Here is an 18,470-nt window from a genome sequence, read left to right on the forward strand (position 1 = left end):
ACTAAATATATAGTTAAGCTTCAAAAGACTATAGGCTGTTTTTAAAAAAATTTATTGGAGTATAGTTGATTTACAGTGTTGTCTTAGTTTCAGATTCAGTTATATGTATACATATATTCATTCTTTTTCAGATTCTTTTCCCATACCTATTACAGGATATTGAGTAGAGTTCCCTGTGCTATACAGTAGGTCCTTGTTGGTTATCTATTTTATATATAGTAGTGTATGTATGTTAATCCCAAGCTTCTAATTTATCCCTACCCCCCACTTATGGTTCCCCTTTGGTAACCATAAGTTTGTTTTCGAAATCTGTGAGTCTGTTTCTGTTTTGCAACTAAGTTCATTTATATCATTTATTAGAGTTAGATTCCACGTACGAGTGATATCATATGATATTTGTCTTTCTCTGTCTGACTTACTTACTTACTTAGTATGATAACCTCTAGGTCCATCCATGTTGCTGCAAACGGCATTATTTTGTTCTTTTTATGGCTGAGTTATATTCCATTGTATATATGTACCACATCTTCTTTATCCACTCCTCTGTCAATGGACATTTAGGTTGCTTCCATGTTTTGGCTGTTGTAAATAGTGCTGCAGTGAACACTGATTGGGGTGCGTGTATCTTTTTGAATTATGGTTTTCTCTGGATATATGCCCAGGAGTGGGATTGCTGGATCATATGGTAGTTCTAGATTTAGTTTTTTAAGGAACCTCCATACTGTTATCCATAATGGTTGTACCAATTTACATTCTCACCAACAGTGCAGGAGGGTTCCCTTTTCTCTAAACCCTCTCCAGCACTGTAGACTTTTTGGTGATGGCCATTCTGACTGGTGTGAGATGGTACCTCCACTGCAGTTTTAATTTGCACTGCTCTGATAATTAGTGACGTTGTGCACCTTTCCATGTGCTTTTTGGCCATCTGTATGTCCTCTTTGGAGAAATGTCTATTTAGATCATCTGCCCATTTTTTGATTGGGTGACTATAGTCTGTTTAAAGCAAAAATCATAGCTCTGTGTTACAAGGTCTATGTCATAAGTGGAAGAAAAAGATATGTGGATATAACACAAAGGATGAGGAATGATAAATGGAATTGTGCTGTTGTGGGAGTACTTCATTGCTAATTAAGTATTTAGTATTATTTTAGGCTAGACTGTGATAAGTTAAACTTACGTATTGTAAACTCCAGAGCTGTGCTGTTCAATACAGCAGTATTGGCCACGTGCGGCTGCTAAGCACTTGAAATATGGCTAATGAAACGATGAATTTGTCATTTAATTATTAAAATTTAAATGAAAAACTGAAGTGGTGTACACATTCTCCTATGAAACACCATTTTATTGTTCTTGTAGAACTACCTTTAACTGTTATGATACGCTGCAGGTATAAAATTCAGATCAGATTTCAAAGATTTAGTATGAGTGTAATTTTAGAATCTAAAATATCACACTAATTCTTTTTATATTTATTACACGTTAAAGTGATAATATTTAGGTTATGTTGGGTGAAATAAAATATATTATTAAATTAATTTAACTGCTTTTAATTTTGTTAATGTGACAACTAGAAAATCGAGATATTCTGTAAATGTTACATGTGTGGCTCACATTGTATTACTAATAGATGGTGATACTCTAGGGAAATTATTAAAGAAAATAACACAAAGTGATACAGTTCAAAAGTCAAAAGAGAGAAAAGGCAATACTAAAAAATACCCAATTTACCCAAATTAATGAAGAAAAGAAGGAACAGATGAAACAGTTGGAGTAAATGCTATAAATTGCAAAGAAGTACAAAAATGGTGCACTTAAACATAATCTAACCAATAACTACATTAAATATAAAGGAACAAAACACTTCATTTACAAGGCAGAGTTGTCAGATTAGATAAAAAAGTAAGACCTAACTATATGCCATTAGTGAGAGAAACGGTTTAAATATAAAGACATAGGATAAAGGTAAAAGGATGGAAGAAGATATATCAGGTTAACAGTAAGTTTAAGAAAGAGAGTGTAGCTATATAAATATTAGACAAAGTAGATGTCAAGACAGAGAAGTATTACCAGAAGTAAAGAAGGATATTTCATATTAATTAAATTGTCAGTTTGTCAGGAAGACTCAACAGTCATATATGTGTATGTACCTATTAAAAGAGCTTAATATATGAAGCAAAAAATAACATTACTAAAGTGATAAATGGAAAAACCCAGAATCACACTGGGATATTTTATTATTGTTCTCTCAGTAATTGATAGAAAAATAGAATAAATTAACTCCATAAATGTGGTAATATAAGTGACACAGAAAGAAGAGGGATGGAATTGGTAAACTGGGATATTCTCAAATGTCGCCAGCTAATATCCTTAAACATTTCCAAGGATTTATTCAGTTAGTGCTTTTTAAAGCAATTGTGATAACTACATATTGATTTTAAGCTTATATGATCAGATAATACTTCTAATTTCTTTTCCTATGTGCTCTGTTAAACCATGTTTGCATCAATTGTGTTGAGGAAAACAGTTTAGAGAGAAGCAATCTTGTCATGACTATTAGCAGACCAAAAGTGGTCTTCTTGCAAATACTTTCAAACTGGTGTCCATTGGGTACTGCACACACACACACACAACTGTTTGTTCAAATAGAAAGCTAGGAAATGCCACAGTCTCAAATATGCTGCTGTTTAATTCTCAAGTAATTCACGAACACAGTCTCATGATAAAAGCATGACGACACAGGAGTGGAATCGACGTCGGCCTTCATGCTTGCCTCAGCAATCCTCATCCTCTCTGCAGAGGAAACCACAGGTCAAAGTTGGGTTGTATCTTTCCAGACACAGGTGTTCTTTAACCAGTGCCCAAGTTGTACCCGTTGTTCTGGAGCTTCATTTTCCCCCACTACTAGTTTTATATGCCCTTCCATAAATGACATACCTTTCCATGCATTAGGTCTGTCCTCTGCCTTCAGGGAGATGAGTTTTTAATCAGTAAACAGGCCAGTGACAAATGTCACATACTGTAGTGTGCTCAATATGCAGGGAAACAGGAGATGGTGAGGGCACATAACCTTGAGCTGAGAAGAGAAGTTGAACAGTTAAAATCCTCCGGGAACAACTAACATCCAAGGTGACTCCTGATAGATGTGTAGAAAATGGATGTGGTAGGCTGATAATGAGCATATCCAGGTCTTAACCTCCTGGAACCTGAGGATGTTACCTTATATGGAAAAAGGGTCTTTAAAAAAAATTTTTTTTTAACATCTTTATTGGAGTATAATTGCTTTACAATGGTGTGTTAGTTTCTGCTTTATAACAAAGTAAATCAGTTATACATATACATATGTTCCCATATCTCTTCCCTCTTGCGTCTCCCTCCCTCCCACCCTCCTTATCCCACCCCTCTAGGTGGTCACAAAGCACCCAGCTGATCTCCCTGTGCTATGCGGCTGCTTCCCACTAGCTATCTATTTTACGTTTGGTAGTGTATGTATCTCCATGCCACTCTCTCACTTTGTCACAGCTTACCCTTCCCCCTCCTCATATCCTGAAGTCCATTCTCTAGTAGGTCTGTGTCTTTATTCCCATCTTGCCCCTAGGTTCTTCATGACCATTTTTTCCCTTAGATTCCATATATATGTGTTAGCATACGGTATTTGTTTTTCTCTTTCTGACTTACTTCACTCTGTATGACAGTCTCTAGGTCCATCCACCTCACTACAGATAACTCAATTTCGTTTCTTTTTATGGCTGAGTAATATTCCATTGGATATATGTGCCACAGCTTCTTTATCCATTCATCTGTCGATGGACACTTAGGTTGCTTCCATGTCCTGGCTATTGTAAATAGTGCTGCAATGAACATTGTGGTACATGACTACTTTTGAATTATGGTTTTCCCAGGGTATATACCTGAGAAATTTCTCAGGATTGCTGGGTCGTATGGTAGTTCTATTTTTAGTTTTTTAAGGAACCTCCGTACTGTTCTCCATAGTGGCTGTATCAATTTACATTCCCACCAACAGTGCAAGAGGGTTCTCTTTTCTCCACACCCTCTCCAGCATTTATTGTTTCTAGATTTTTTGATGATGGCCATTCTGACTGGTGTGAGATGATATCTCATTGTAGTTTTGATTTGCATTTCTCTAATGCTTAATGATGTTGAGCATTCTTTCATGTGTTTGTTGGCAATCTGTATATCTTCTTTAGAGAAATGTCTGTTTAGGTCTTCTGCCCAATTTTGGATTAGGCTGTTTGTTTTTTTGATATTGAGCTGCATGAGCTGCTTGTAAATTTTGGAGATTAATCCTTTGTCAGTTGCTTTATTTGCAAATATCTTCTTCCATTCTGAGGGTTGTCTTTCTGTCTTGTTTATGGTTTCCTTTGCTGTGCAAAAGGTTTTAAGTTTCATTAGGTCCCATTTGTTTATTTTTGTTTTTATTTCCATTCCTCTAGGAGGTGGGTCAAAAAGGATCTTGCCTATAGAGTGTTCTGCCTATGTTTTCCTCTAAGAGTTTGACAGAGTCTGGCCTTACATTTAGGTCTTTAATCCATTTTGAGTTTATTTTTGTGTATGGTGTTAGGGAGTGTTCTAATTTCATACTTTTACATGTAGCTCTCCAGTTTTCCCAGAACCACTTATTGAAGATGTTGTCTTTTCTCCATTGTATATTCTTGCCTCCTTTATCAAAGATAAGGTGACCATATGTGCGTGGGTTTATCTCTGGGCTTTCTATCCTGTTCCATTGATCTCTATTTCTGTTTTTGTGCCAGTACCATACTGTCTTGATTACTGTAGCTTTGTAGTATAGTCTGAAGTCAGGGAGCCTGATTCCTCCAGCTCCGTTTTTCTTTCTCAAGATCGCTTTGGCTATTCAGGGTCTTTTGTGTTTCCAAACAAATTGTGAAATATTTTTTTCTAGTTCTGTGAAAAATGCCAGTGGTAGTTTGATAAGGATTGCATTGGATCTGTAGATTGCTATGGGTAGTAGAGTCATTTTCACAATGTTGATTCTTCCAATCCAAGAATATGGTATATCTCTCCATCTATTTGTATCATCTTTAATTTCTTGCATCAGTGTCTTATACTTTTCTGCATACAGGTCTTTTGTCTCCTTAGGTAGGTTTATTCCTAGGTATTTTATTCTTTGTGTTGCAATGGTAAATGGGAGTGTTTCCTTAATTTCTCTTTCAGATTTTTCATCATTAGTGTATAGGAATGCTAAAGATTTCTGTGCATTAATTTTGTATCCTGCTACTTTACCAAATTCATTGATTAGCTCTACTAGTTTTCTGGTAGCATCTTTAGGATTCTCTATGTATAGTATCATGTCATCTGCAAACATGACGGTCTTACTTCTTCTTTTCCGATTTGGATTCCTTTTATTTTTCTTCTCTGATTGCTGCGGCAAAAACTTCCAAAACTATGTTGAATAATAGTGGTGAGAGTGCGCAACCTTGTCTTCTTCCTGATCTTAGTGGAAGTGGTTTCAGTTTTTCACTATTTAAGACGATGTTTGCTGTGGGTTTCTCATATATGGCCTTTATTATGTTGAGGAAAGTTCCCTCTATGCCTACTTTCTGGAGGGTTTTTATCATAAATGGGTGTTGAATTTTGTCAAAAGCTTTTTCTGCGTCTATCGAGATGATCATATGGTTTTTCTCCTTCAATTTGTTAATATGGTGTATCACATTGATTGATTTGTGTATATTGAAGAATCCTTGCATTCCTGGGATAAACCCCACTTGATCATGGTGTATGATCCTTTTAATGTGCTGTTGGATTCTGTTTGCTAGTATTTTGTTGAGGATTTTTGCATCTGTGTTCAGTGATATTGCCTGTAGTTTTCTTTCTTTGTGACATCTTTGTCTGGTTTTGGTATCAGGGTGGTGGTAGCCTCACAGAATGAGTTTGAGAGTGTTCCTCCCTCTGCTATATTTTGGAAGAGTTTGAGGGATAGGTGTCAGTTCTTCTCTAAATGTTTGATAGAATTCACCTGTGAATCCCTCTGGTCCTGGGCTTTTGTTTGTTGGAATATTTTTAATCAAAGTTTCAATTTCAGTGCTTGTGATTGGACTGTTCATATTTTCTATTTCTTCCTGTTTCAGTCTCGGAAGGTTGTGCATTTCTAAGAATTTGTCCATTTCTTCCAGGTTGTCCGTTTTATTGGCATAGAGTTGCTTGTAGTAATCTCTCATGATCCTTTGTATTTCTGCAGTGTCAGTTGTTACTTCTACCTTTTCATTTCTAATTCTATTGATTTGAGTCTTCTCCCTTTTTTTCTTGATGAGTCTGGCTAATGGTTTATCAATTTTGTTTATCTTGTCAAAGAACCAGCTTTTAGTTTTATTGATCTTTGTTATTGTTTCCTTCATTTCTGTTTCATTTATTTCTGATCTGATCTTTATGATTTCTTTCCTTCTGCTAACTTTGGGGATTTTTGTTCTTCTTTCTCTAATTGCTTTAGGTGTAAGTTTAGGTTGTTTATTTGAGATGTTTCTTTTTTCTTAAGGTAGGATTTTATTGCTATAAACTTTCCTTTTAGAACTGCTTTTGCTGCATCCCATAGGTTTTGGGTCGTCTTCTTTTCATTGTCATTTGTTTCTAGGTATTTTTTGATTTCCTCTTTGATTTCTTCAGTGATCTCTTGGTTATTAAGTAGTGTATTGTTTAGCCTCCATGTACTTGTATTTTTTACAGATTTTTTCCTGTAATTGATATCTAGTCTCATAGCATTGTGGTTGGAAAAATACTTGATATGATTTCATTTTTCTTAAATTTAGCAAGGCTTGATTTGTGACCCAAGGTGTGATCTACCCTGGAGAATGTTCCATGAGTACTTGAGAAGAATGTGTATTCTGTTGTTTTTGGATGGAATGTCCTATAAATATCAATTAAGTACATCTTGTTTAATGTATCATTTAAAGCTTGTGTTTCCTTATTTATTTTCATTTTGGATGATCTGTCCATTGGTGAAAGTGGCGTGTTAAAGTCCCCTCCTAATGAATGTGTTACTGTCGATTTCCCCTTTTATGGCTGTTAGCATTTGCCTTATGTATTGAGGTGCTCCTATGTTGGTTGCATAAATATTTACAATTGTTATATCTTCTCCTTGGATCGATCCCTTGATCATTATGTAGTGTCCGTCTTTGTCTCTTGTAATAGTCTTTGTGTTAAAGTCTATTTTGTCTGATATGAGAATTGCTACTCCACCTTTCTTTTGATTTCCATTCACATGGCATATCTTTTTCCATCCCCTCACTTTCAGTCTATGTGTGTCCCTAGGTCTGAAGTGGGTCTCTTGTAGACAGCATATATATGGGTCTTGTTTTTGTATCCATTCAGCCAGTGTATGTCTTTTGGTTGGAACATTTAATCCATTTACATTTAAGGTAACTATCAATATGTATTTTTCTATTACAATTTTCTTAATTGTTTTGGGTTTGTTATTGTAGGTCTTTTCCTTGTCTTATGTTTCCTGCCTCGAGAAGTTTTTTAGCATTTGTTGTAAAGCTGGTTTGGTGGTGCTGAATTCTCTTAGTTTTTGCTTGTCTGTCAAGGTTTTAATTTCTCCATCAAATCTGAATTAGATTCTTGCAGGGTAGAGTAATCTTGGTTGTAGGTTTTTCTCCTTCATCACTTTAAATATGTCCTGCCACTCCCTTCTGGCTAGCGGAGTTTCTGCTGAAAGATCAGCTGTTAACCTTATGGGGATTCCCTTGTGTGTTATTTGTTGTTTTTCCCTTGCTGCTTTTAAATTTTTTTCTTTGTATTTTATTTAATTTAATTTATTTATTTATTTATTTACGGCTGTGTCGTGTCTTTGTTTCTGTGTGAGGGCGTTCTCTAGTTGCGGTGAGCGGGGGCCACTCTTTATCACGGTGCATGGGCCTCTCACTGTCGCGGCCTCTCTTGTTGTGAAGCACAAGCTCTAGACGCGCATGCTCAGTAGTTTTGGCTCACAGGCCTAGTTGCTCCGTGGTTGTGGGATCTTCCCAGACCAGGGCTCGGACCCGTGTCCCCTGCATTGGTAGGCAGATTCTCAACCACTGCGCCACCAGGGAAGCCCTGTATTTTATTTTTGATAGTTTGAATAATATGTGGCTTGGTGTGTTTCTCCTTGGATCTATCTGGTATGTGACTTTCTGTGCTTCCTGGACTTGATTAATTATTTCCTTTCCCATATTAGGGAAATTTTCAACTATAATCTCTTGAAATATTTTCTCAGTCCCTTTCTTTTTCTTTTCTTCTTCTGGGACCCCATATAATTCAAATGTTGATGTGTTTAATGTTGTCCCAGAGGTCTCTGAGAGTGTCCTCAATTCTTTTCATTCTTTTTTCTTTATTCTGCTCTGCAGTAGTTATTTCCACTATTTTATCTTCCAGGTCACTTATCCGTTCTTCTGCCTCAGTTATTCTGCTATTGATCCCTTCTAGAGAGTTTTTAATTTCATTTATTGTGTTGTTCATCACTGTTTGTTTGCTCTTTAGTTCTTCTAGGCGCTTGTTAAATGTTTATTGTATTTTCTCCATTCTATTTCCAAGATTTTGGATCATCTTTACTATCATTATTCTGAATTCTTTTTCAGGTACACTGCTTATTTCCTCTTCATTTGTTAGGTCTGGTGGGTTTTTGCCTTGCTCCTTGCATCTGCTGTGTGTTTTTCTGTCTTCTCATTTTGCTTAAATTAGTGTGTTTGGGGGTCTCCTTTTTGCAGGCTGCATGTTCATAGTTCTCGTTGTTTTTGGTGTCTGTCCCCAGTGGCTAAGGTTTGTTCAGTGGGTTGTGTAGGCTTCCTGGTGGAGGGGTCTAGTGCCTGTGTTCTGGTGGATGAGGCTGGATCTTGTCTTTCTGGTGGGCAGGTCAACGTCTGGTGGTGTGTTTTGGGATTTCTGTGTCCTTATTATGATTTTAGGCAGCCTCTCTGCTAATGGATGGGGTTGTGTTCCTGTCTTGCTAGTTGTTTGGCATAGGGTGTCCTGCACTGTAGCTTGCTCGTCACTGAGTGGAGCTGGGTCTTGGCATTGAGATGGAGATCTCTGGGAGAGCTTTTGCCATTTGATACTACATGGAGCCAGGAAGTCTCTGGTGGACCAATGTCCTGAACTCTGCTCTTCCCCCTCAGAGGCACAGGCCTGACACCCCACTGGAGTACCAAGACCACATTCATAAAAAGAGAAAAAGGAAAAAATATATATATATCGTTGCTCCCAAAGTCTACTGCCTCAATTTCGGGATGATTCGTTGTCTATTCAGGTATTCCACAGATGCAGGTACATCAAGTTGATTGTGGAGATTTAATCCGCTGCTCCTGAGCCTGCTGGGGGAGATTTCCCTTTCTCTTCTTTGTTCGCACAGCTCCCGGGGTTGAGCTTTGGATTTGGCCCCGCCTCTGCATGTAGGTTGCCGGAGGGCGTCTGTTCTTCACTCAGACAGGACAGGGTTAAAGGAGCCGCTGATTCGGGGGCTCTGGCTCACTCAGGCCGGGGGAGGGAGGGGTATGGATGCGGGGCGGGCCTGCGGCGGCAGAGGCTGGCCTGATGTTGCACCAGCCTGAGGCATGCCGTGTGTTCTCCCGGGGAAGTTGTCCCTGGATCACGGGACCCTGGCAGTGGCGGGCTGCACAGGCTCCCGGGAGGGGAGGTGTGGACAGTGACCTGTGCTCACACACAGGCTTCTTGGTGGCGGCAGCAGCGGCCTTAGCGTCTCATGCCCGTCTCTGGGGTCCGCGCTGTTAGCCGCGGCTCGCGCCCGTCTCTGGAGCTCCTTTAAGCGGCGCTGTTAATCCCCGCTCCTCGCGCACCAGGAAACAAAGAAGGAAGAAAAATTCTCTTGCTTCTTCGGCGGCTCCAGACTTTTCCCCGGACTCCCTCTCGGCTAACTGTGGCGCACTAGCCCCCTGCAGGCTGTGTTCACGCCGCCAACCCCCGTCCTCTCCCTGGGATCCGACCGAAGCCCGAGCCTCAGCTCCCAGCCCCCGCACCCGTCCCGGCGGGTGAGTAGACAAGCCTCTCAGGCTGGTGAGTGCTGGTCGGCACCGATCCTCTGTGCGGGGAGTCTCTCCGCTTTTCCCTCCGCACCCCTGCGGCTGTGCTCTCCTCCGCGGCTCTGAAGCTTCCCCCCTCCGCCACCCGCGGTCTCCTCCCGCGAAGGGGCTTCCTAGTGTGTGGACACCTTTCGTCCTTCACAGCTCCCTCCCACTGGTGCAGGTCCCGTCCCTGTTCTTTTGTCTCTGTTTTTCCTTTTTTCTTTTGCCCTACCCAGGTACATGGGGAGTTTCTTGACTTTTGGGAGGTCTGAGATCTTCTGCCAGCATTCAGTAGGTGTTCTGTAGGAGTTGTTCCACATGTAGATGTATTTCTGATGTATCTGTGGGGAGGAAGGTGATCTCCACGTCTTACTCTTCCGCCATCTTGAAGCTCCCCCAAAAGGGTCTTGTATATGTGATAAGCTAAAGATTTTGAGATGGGGAGATTATGCTGGATTATCCAGGTAGACTCTAAATGCAACCATAAGTGTCCTTATAAGTAGGCACATGAAGATTTGAGACAGAAGAATAAGGCTATGCGAGCAATGAAGCAAAGTGTTCTGCTTTGAAGACAGAAAGGATCAGGAGTCAAGAAATGCAAGGAATGTAGCTTTAGAAGCTAGAAAAGGCAAGAAAATGTATTCTCTACTAGAACCTTCCGAGGGGCACGGCACTGTCAACACATTGGTTTCAGCCCAGTGGAACCAATTTGGGCTTCTGGCCTCCAGAACTGTAAGAAAGTACATTTTTATTATTTTAAGCCAGCAAGTTTGTGGTAATTTGTTAAAGTGGTGAAAGGAAACTAATACAGCAACCAAGCAGAGAAACACATTAGAAAGAGAGAACAAGCTTTGTGGCAAGAGCAAGATGGGTTCTTTAAGACATGCTGGAGCGAAGTGGAGGGATAAAGCAAAGGGAATTGAGGCTGGGAATGTAAATAGGAGCCAGATCACACAGGACCTGGAAGTCACACTCAGGAGGTTGATTTTATATCTAAGACAATAGGGAGCCAGAGAAGGCTTTTGAGCCGGGGACAAGCAGGTTTCAGTGTTGAAGAAAACACCACTGGACTCTTTTCCTTGCTTTTAGAAAAGAAGAAAGAATTTCGTTGCCTAGATGACAACTCTCTCTCTCTTTTTTTTTTAATATAATAGTGTTTATTTTTACTTGTTGACAGTTTGCTTTATTTATGGCTGTGTTGGGTCTTCGTTTCCTTGCGAGGGCTTTCTCTAGTTGTGACAAGCAGGGGCCACTCTTCCTCGCGGTGCGCGGGCCTCTCACTATCGCTGCCTCTCTTGTTGCGGAGCACAGGCTCCAGACGCGCAGGCTCAGTAATTGTGGCTCACGGGCCCAGTTGCTCCGCGGCATGTGGGATCTTCCCAGACCAGGGCTCGAACCCGTGTCCTCTGCATTGGCAGGCAGATTCTCAACCACTGCGCCACCAGGGAAGCCCGCCTAGATGACAACTCTTAATTTTCATACCTTTTAATTCTCATTACACTAAGCATTCTTCCCTCCCATATGAAACTTTCTATCCTAAAAAGAGTTGAGTTCTCCTCAGACAAAACTAGACAACCACATCTTCAAGGCTGCAGGCAGGTCGTTTCTTCTGGGGCTTTTGGGGTGGCTGTTTGAGTTATGGCAAGAGCAGGGAGCTTACCTGAGCTGGGCTGTGGCCCAGAGCAGGCTAGAAAAAGGGAACGGAGTTGAAAGCCCTTTTCTCCATCTAATCCAGACCAGCAATGTCTTGGGGCCAGCTGCTGATGGAGGACAAGGAGGCAGATAGGCAAGTCTTCGTTCCTAAGGCCTGGAGGGTGGCAGTGTATCGTTGGTGCTCAGATTACTTCTCAGGGCTGAGGTCATTAATAGAAAAAGCATTTCAGGTATCCCTATTCTGTAAGGATTACAGTTTCCCCCCTAGCAAATTTCTATATCTCTGTAATGATTAAAGTAGATAGTCATCAAACCACTCAGTAGGGGAGAAAATAAAAACAGACTTCAGGGTTAGGTAAAGGAACAAAAGTACACCCGAGCAGGAGGCCTATCAAGGTGATGGGAGATTTTTCTCTTCTCCCTGTAACAGTGGCTGTTGACTGGCAGAGACAGGGCTGAAGGAGGTGGGAGGGTTTCTTTTACTGGGGCTGTTCTCTTGAACGGAGATGAATTAAAATGAGCAAGCAGGGCTGTTATTGGGATGAAGGTGTCTAAAGGCTTCCCATGCCTTTGGACCACCATGTCTATGTAAAGAGTTATCAAGACCAGCGCTGATCTGAATAAACATCAGCGTGCTGGGTCCACTCTAAATAGCAATAGCCCACTATATGTGATTGCTGCTTACTGTTACTGTAATGGACATAGATGGATTCTGCCCATTCAGTATCACTTTCCCATTTCCTCTGGTAATAGCACACTGATTTTTCTTAGGGAGCCACCCCTTCCCCACTCGCGATGCCTGTGGTTTGGGTGGTTGGCCTCACCAGCTCTGGATCTTGTTGTGGGTCTGAAACTGAAGCCCATTAGGATATGCTGTCACTCAGGCTTAGAGATTTGCTCAAGGATTGTTAGGTGACTTGAGGTGTTCCAAATAGGAGGATCCTGGACTTTTGCTGAAACAATTGGAAAAGAAGCTTGCTTCTTCTTCTAGAGTGACTGAAAGGATAGATGTGAATTTGGAGCAGATGTTGGCCATCTTGCCCCAATAAGGAGAGAGCCTGGTTGAGAATGGAACCAAGATTTAAGAAAGATGAACCAAAAAGATCCAGATTCTAGTTGAATTCATCTAGAATCTAGATGAATTGTTGTGCCTAAAGCTTGATATTCCCAGTAATTTTTATTTTATTTGAGCTAGTTTCAGTTGAGTTTCTATCTCTTGTAATTGAAAGAGACTAATTTCACATTTATTTTTACACCATTATAATTAATAGCTTTCATTTATTGAACAGTTACTCTGTTGCAGCCTACACTGAGCACTTTTGTCTTTAAAAAGATAAATTAGGGAATGTCATGATTTAGAGGGATCCTAGGACTGTCTATCTCAGGGGTTCTTACCCAGGACCTCTTTTCCCCTGGATAGTCCCTGCGTATTTCAGAGAGCTTTTTAAACTCTAGGTTTTATGCACAATCTTGGGAAGTGGATTTTTTGCTGGCAAGAAGGTGTATAACTCTTATCTGATCCTCAAATGATTTGTGGCCCTAGATCCTCTTTTTTTATACCACACAGAATCTTTCCTTTTGTTGGAAGATCAGATTCCAGTCTTTGCTTCTCCCCTGAATGAGCTTGGGGGTATTGGCTTGCTACTTCTTAAAAATAAGCACAAGTTTATACGGAACTGAGTGTATGGTTCTCATGAAGCTTTTACAAATTTCTCCTCTGTGGTGGCTGCTTTGGGCTTTGCCCCTGATACCGGATGCCATCTCAACTTTTCTGAGCCTCAGTTTCCTCCCATAAGAAAGAGAGGTTTGAAACAGCTGCTCTGCCTCCTTTACAGGGTGGTCATGGGTATGAGCTAAGGGCAGGGCAGGGCAGTGAAAATTCTCTTGGGCATTCACAGGTCTTCTGGCCCTACCTCTATCTGCTCTCTTCCTTGCAAGGTGTTTGCTGCTTCAAGGCTGGTGCATGAGTCTGAGATGTCTGCTTGCTTTTCATATTCCCGGCAGCATCCTTGACATCCAGACTGGCTTATGTATACGAGAGCCCAGAGCCCGTTCATTAAGTTGGTGTACGAAGTTCTTAACAAACAGATTAAGGAAATGTTCTGAATGTCGCTTTCAGAGCAAACGAGCAGAGTAGATGGGTCATCTGATACGGAGAAAGATCTCCTAGCTGGCGGATTTTATTTCCCCTAACACAAGGCTAAGGCCCTCAGAATGAGTTTGTTCACTAATGCATCTAGTACTCACATGAATGAATATTGAGAAGCTACTCTGTGCTCCGCCCTGTGCTGAGAGGACAGGGGGCTGTGAGTGACAATCAGTGCCAGATTCTTATCCTCAAAGAGTTCACATTCCAGTGATGTGGCAGAGACACCCAAACAAATAATTGCCATCCAATGCAGTGGGTGATAAGACAGGTGTCAGAAAAGTGTGGTGGGAAGACAAAAGAGGAAAGTGACTAAGTTCTAGGGCGATATCTGGGAAGGCTTCGGAAGAGAGAGTGACATCTGATCTGGATTTTGAAGGATTAGGAAGAGTTTGCCAGGCAGAAGAGGCAGGAAAGTCCACCCAGGAAAGAGGAGGCTTAGGTGTGGACCACGGTGCAGTGAAGGAAGCAGACTCTTGTTGGGTCTGGTGCCTGCAGCGCCGTAGGGGTGACAAAGGTGCAGTCAGTCAGGAGATGCCTGGGCTCTGGCGGCCAAAGGCTGGAATATGCCCACTCAGGAGTGGTTTCCGTGTTCTGCAGGCCCATGGCAGCTTTTCTTTTTCCCCAAGCAGACAAGTGATATGTTTTAGGGAAAGGAAGGAGGAAATACTGGATATAGAAGTAAAAAAGAATGAATGAAGGAATCCTACATGTCCTAAAGCAACTAATGTCAACTCAGGCTGTGCAATAGAATCACTAGGGGACCTTTGAAAAAGACCTCTGTTTGACCCCTCTTCATGCCTATTGATTGAATCACAATTTCTAGTGGGTGGGGTCCAGGTACCCTGATTATGATGAGCAGCTCAGGTTGAGAACCACTGCTTTAGGGCTTCCTCGATGCCCCTGAGTGTGTCAAATACATATTACAGGGCACCATGGGCCAGAGATTCTAATTGAATGGGCCTGCAATTTTAAATAAACTTTTAATTTTAGAATAGTTTTGGGTTTACAAAAATTTTGCAAAGATAGTACAGAGATTTCCCATATACTCCACACCCAATTTTCCCTATTAATAATATTTTACATTTGTCACAATTAATGAACCAACAGTGACACATTCTTATTAAGGTCCATACTTTATTCAGATTGCCTTAGTTCCTAGCTAATGTCCTTTTTCTGTCCCAGGATCCCATCCAGGTATCACAGTACATTTAATCATCATCTCTCCTTGTTGCCACAGTTTCTCAGACTTCTCTTGTTTTTTGATGACCCTTACGGTTTTTACGAGTGCTGGTGAGGTACTATGTAGAATGTCCCAAAATTGAGATTTGTCTGATGTCTCTCTTACGGTTAGATTGGGGTTATTGGTTTTTTGGGGAAAATCACAGAGGTAAGGTGCCATTCTCATCATGGTATCAGGGCACATACTATCAACATGACTTATCATTGTTGGTGTTGACCTTCATCACATGGCTGAGGTCGTGTTTGTTCGGTTTCTCCACCATATACTTTTCCCTGCCTCTTTTCTATACTGTACTCTTTACAGGGAAATCACTGTGCACAGCCCACACTTAAAGACTGGGGTGTTATGCTCCACCTCCTTGAGGGCAGAATATCTACATAAATTATTTGGAACTCTTCTTTATGAGAGGTTTGTCTGTTCTCCCTTACTGATTGATTGCTTGACTGACACATGGCTCTTTATATTATAACTTTGGGTTATATCCAATACCACTTTATTTTCTTGCTCAGATCATTTCAGCTTTGGCCATTGGGAATGATTCAATTGATTCTGTGTCTGTTTGACATACTTCCATCATTGTGTTGTTTTTTTTTTATGAGTACTTCCTCACTTTCTGGCACTATAAGAAACTCAAGACTTGTCTGTATATTTCTGCCTATGTTCTAGAACCAGCTATTTCTCCAAGAGGCCCTGATTCCTTGTATTAGACAATGGTACTAGAAACCAACATCTGAGTGGTAGGTGTGCTTGTTGCTCCTGGAGTGTTTTTGCTTCCAATAGGCCTGTATTTTATAAATTTCAGTGTTTAAATTAACTGTATTGAGGTATACTTTACAAACAATACAATGCACCCACTTTAAGTGTACATTTTGATGAATTTGGACAAATTTATAATCCCATCTTGCCACCGCCCCAACCAAGGTTGAGAACATTCCCACATTCTTGTGCCACTTCCCACTCACTTTCCACTTCCCCTTCCCCCACCCCAGGCAACTACAGATGTTCTTTCTGTCACTATAGATTAAATTGTCTTTTCTAGAGTTTCACATAAATGGAAACATACAGTATACCCCTTTTGTGCCTGGCTTCTTTGGCTTACCATAATGTTATTGAGATTCATACATGTTGCATTTATCAGTATCTCATCTTTTTCACTGCTGAATAATATTCCATTGTAGGGATATTCCACATTTAGCTTATCCATTCACCCATTAATGGACATTTGGGGTGTCTACAGTTTTTAACTACTATAAATAAATATAAATACATTTCATCTAGCATTCTCAGTGATTCTGATGCTGATGGTCTGAGGAACCCCACTGAAAACAGTTTTAATGTTATTTTGGAGGAGGGTCCCTTCTGGCCTACCTCTTCTTATCACTCTTGCGTGATGTGTTTAGGCTAGCTTGGATTATTCCTTAAATTCTGATCATGCGTTGAGGAGATACAGCTTTTGTCTTCTGTCAAGTCATCTGTGATTTAGTGATTTCATCAGACCCCTCCCTGGGTCTGAGGCTTTCCAGTCTAAGATGTTTCTCAGCCTTTGAAATTGGTCATATGTCCTCCAAGTTTCTTGAGCTTTCTCTCTGTGCCTGAGACTATGCCTCTAAATTCTGCAGCCAGCTTGAGAATTTCCTTTGTACTTTTTCTTTTTCTCCTCTCATCTGTGACAGAAATCATGTCAAACTAAAGTTATGTTTTTCTTTTTCTAAAACAGTGGGCATCTAATCCCCTTTCTTGGCTCATGTTTTATTACTGAGCTCAGTGGAAAAGTAAACCACATTTGCTTTTTAATGTTGAACAAAAACTTACAAGAGCAACAGAATATGACTGAGTTATCATGTTATTCATCATCCATCTCATTTAGCTTCTCTATTGCTCCCCGCAATCCCTTACCACTTCTATATGTTAATATTGTTATCAGCTATAAGATACAACCCCCAAATTTCAAAGTTTATTTATCACCTCTGGCTAGCTCGAATGTAGGTTTTCTGGTTGAGCAACTTTCTCCCAAGTGGTGATTCAGGGTCTCAGCCTTCTCCGGTTTTGTGATTCTGCTGTCTTCAATGGGTGACTCTCAAGTTTGTCATGGGTGGCAGAGGGTCGGTCCTCTCCATTCCAGGCTGTCAGAAAGGGACAAAAGCATAGAGAGCATCTTATGCAGTTTTTAGGGGCCAGGGTTGGATGTGGCTCACATCACTTCTGCCCATTTTCTGTGGGCCAAACTTGGTTCTGTGGCCACCCATACCTGCAAGGAAGGCTCTGTGCCCAAAAGGAAAAGGAGACACTGGTCACAATCATGGTGGTGCTTTTACTATTTTGTTCTTAGCCTTAAGGCTTCCACTGAACACTTGTGCAACACAGGGTGGGGGAGCTGAACTTTTTCTTGAGTCTTTTTTAAGCCCTCAGGGTCAGCCTTTGCCTCTGGGTTCCTTGGGGGGAATATTATGATGAAAAAGAGTCACTGTAATGTAAGCTTCACGGGAGTAAAAATGTTGTCTCCTTTATTCTCTATTGCATCCCTAGTACATAGCATAGTTCCTGGCATTGCATGAGTGCTCAGTAAATACTTATTGAATGGATTTTTATAAAATGGATTTGTAAGTTAGTTTTGTTTTGGCTAGCTGCCCTTGGCACGCATGCAGGCTACCAGCAGGTGGCAGTGTGGTTTGAAGTGTGCACTAGGAACAGGGAGGTAGAGAACTGCCTGGTGGCCCAGCTCCTGTCGGGCTTTTGGCACCAAGTCTGGGGTGAGGGCAGAGTGAATGCAGTAGAGTAGCATTACTGGGTGTTTACCATGCGCCAGGGCCATACAAAGAACTGTGATATACTGACCCAGTTAATCCTCCCACAGCCCTGTGAAGTTGGATGGATTGAGATCCTGACTTTGCAGAAGGGGACACTGATTCATGGAGCAGTTAACTTACCGAAGTTCACATAGCTGGAAAAGGAGTCAGGATTGGAACCCAGGTAGCCTGACTTGGAGCTCACACCCTTAACTGTCATGCCACCGTGCCAAGAAGTAATTTCTGAAGTCTCAGGGAAATTACTCACCCTGAGGAGGAGGTGGTCACTGTGCAGGTCAAGAGAGCCTTCTTGGGCATGAAAGGCAAAGCGAGGGGCCAGAGAACACAACGGGGCTGGGGGCCCCGCCACAGTCAGGCCCATTCTTACAGGGGAGCGGTGAGACAGTGGGGGCTAGATGGAGAGCAGAGCCTCCAGGTAGGGTTGGCACCAGCTACTACAAGGAGTGCAGTGAATGCCAGGCAGGGGCAGACACACGGATGTGTGTGTGGAGAAGGCCACAAAGGACCAGAGTTGGGAACACACCCTAAATTCTGAAGAGGGAATTTCAACCCTGTGAAAGGGCTGACTCATGGTTTCCACTGCATCTGTCAGAGCT

At 41.4% G+C, this 18,470-nt stretch overlaps 1 pseudogene; it reads right to left on the minus strand.

Annotated features, from left to right (window-relative positions):
• LOC149744713 (uncharacterized) overlaps positions 1 to 17,182 on the minus strand; it is a 35,074-nt pseudogene extending 17,892 nt beyond the window's left edge.
• Between the last annotated feature and the right edge of the window lie 1,288 nt (positions 17,183 to 18,470).

This window comes from Delphinapterus leucas, chromosome 20 (genome assembly GCF_059928025.1).
Source record: "Delphinapterus leucas isolate spDelLeu-1000000601 "Yukka" chromosome 20, BTC_Dleu_Yukka2, whole genome shotgun sequence".
NCBI classification, from domain to species: Eukaryota; Metazoa; Chordata; class Mammalia; order Artiodactyla; family Monodontidae; genus Delphinapterus; species Delphinapterus leucas.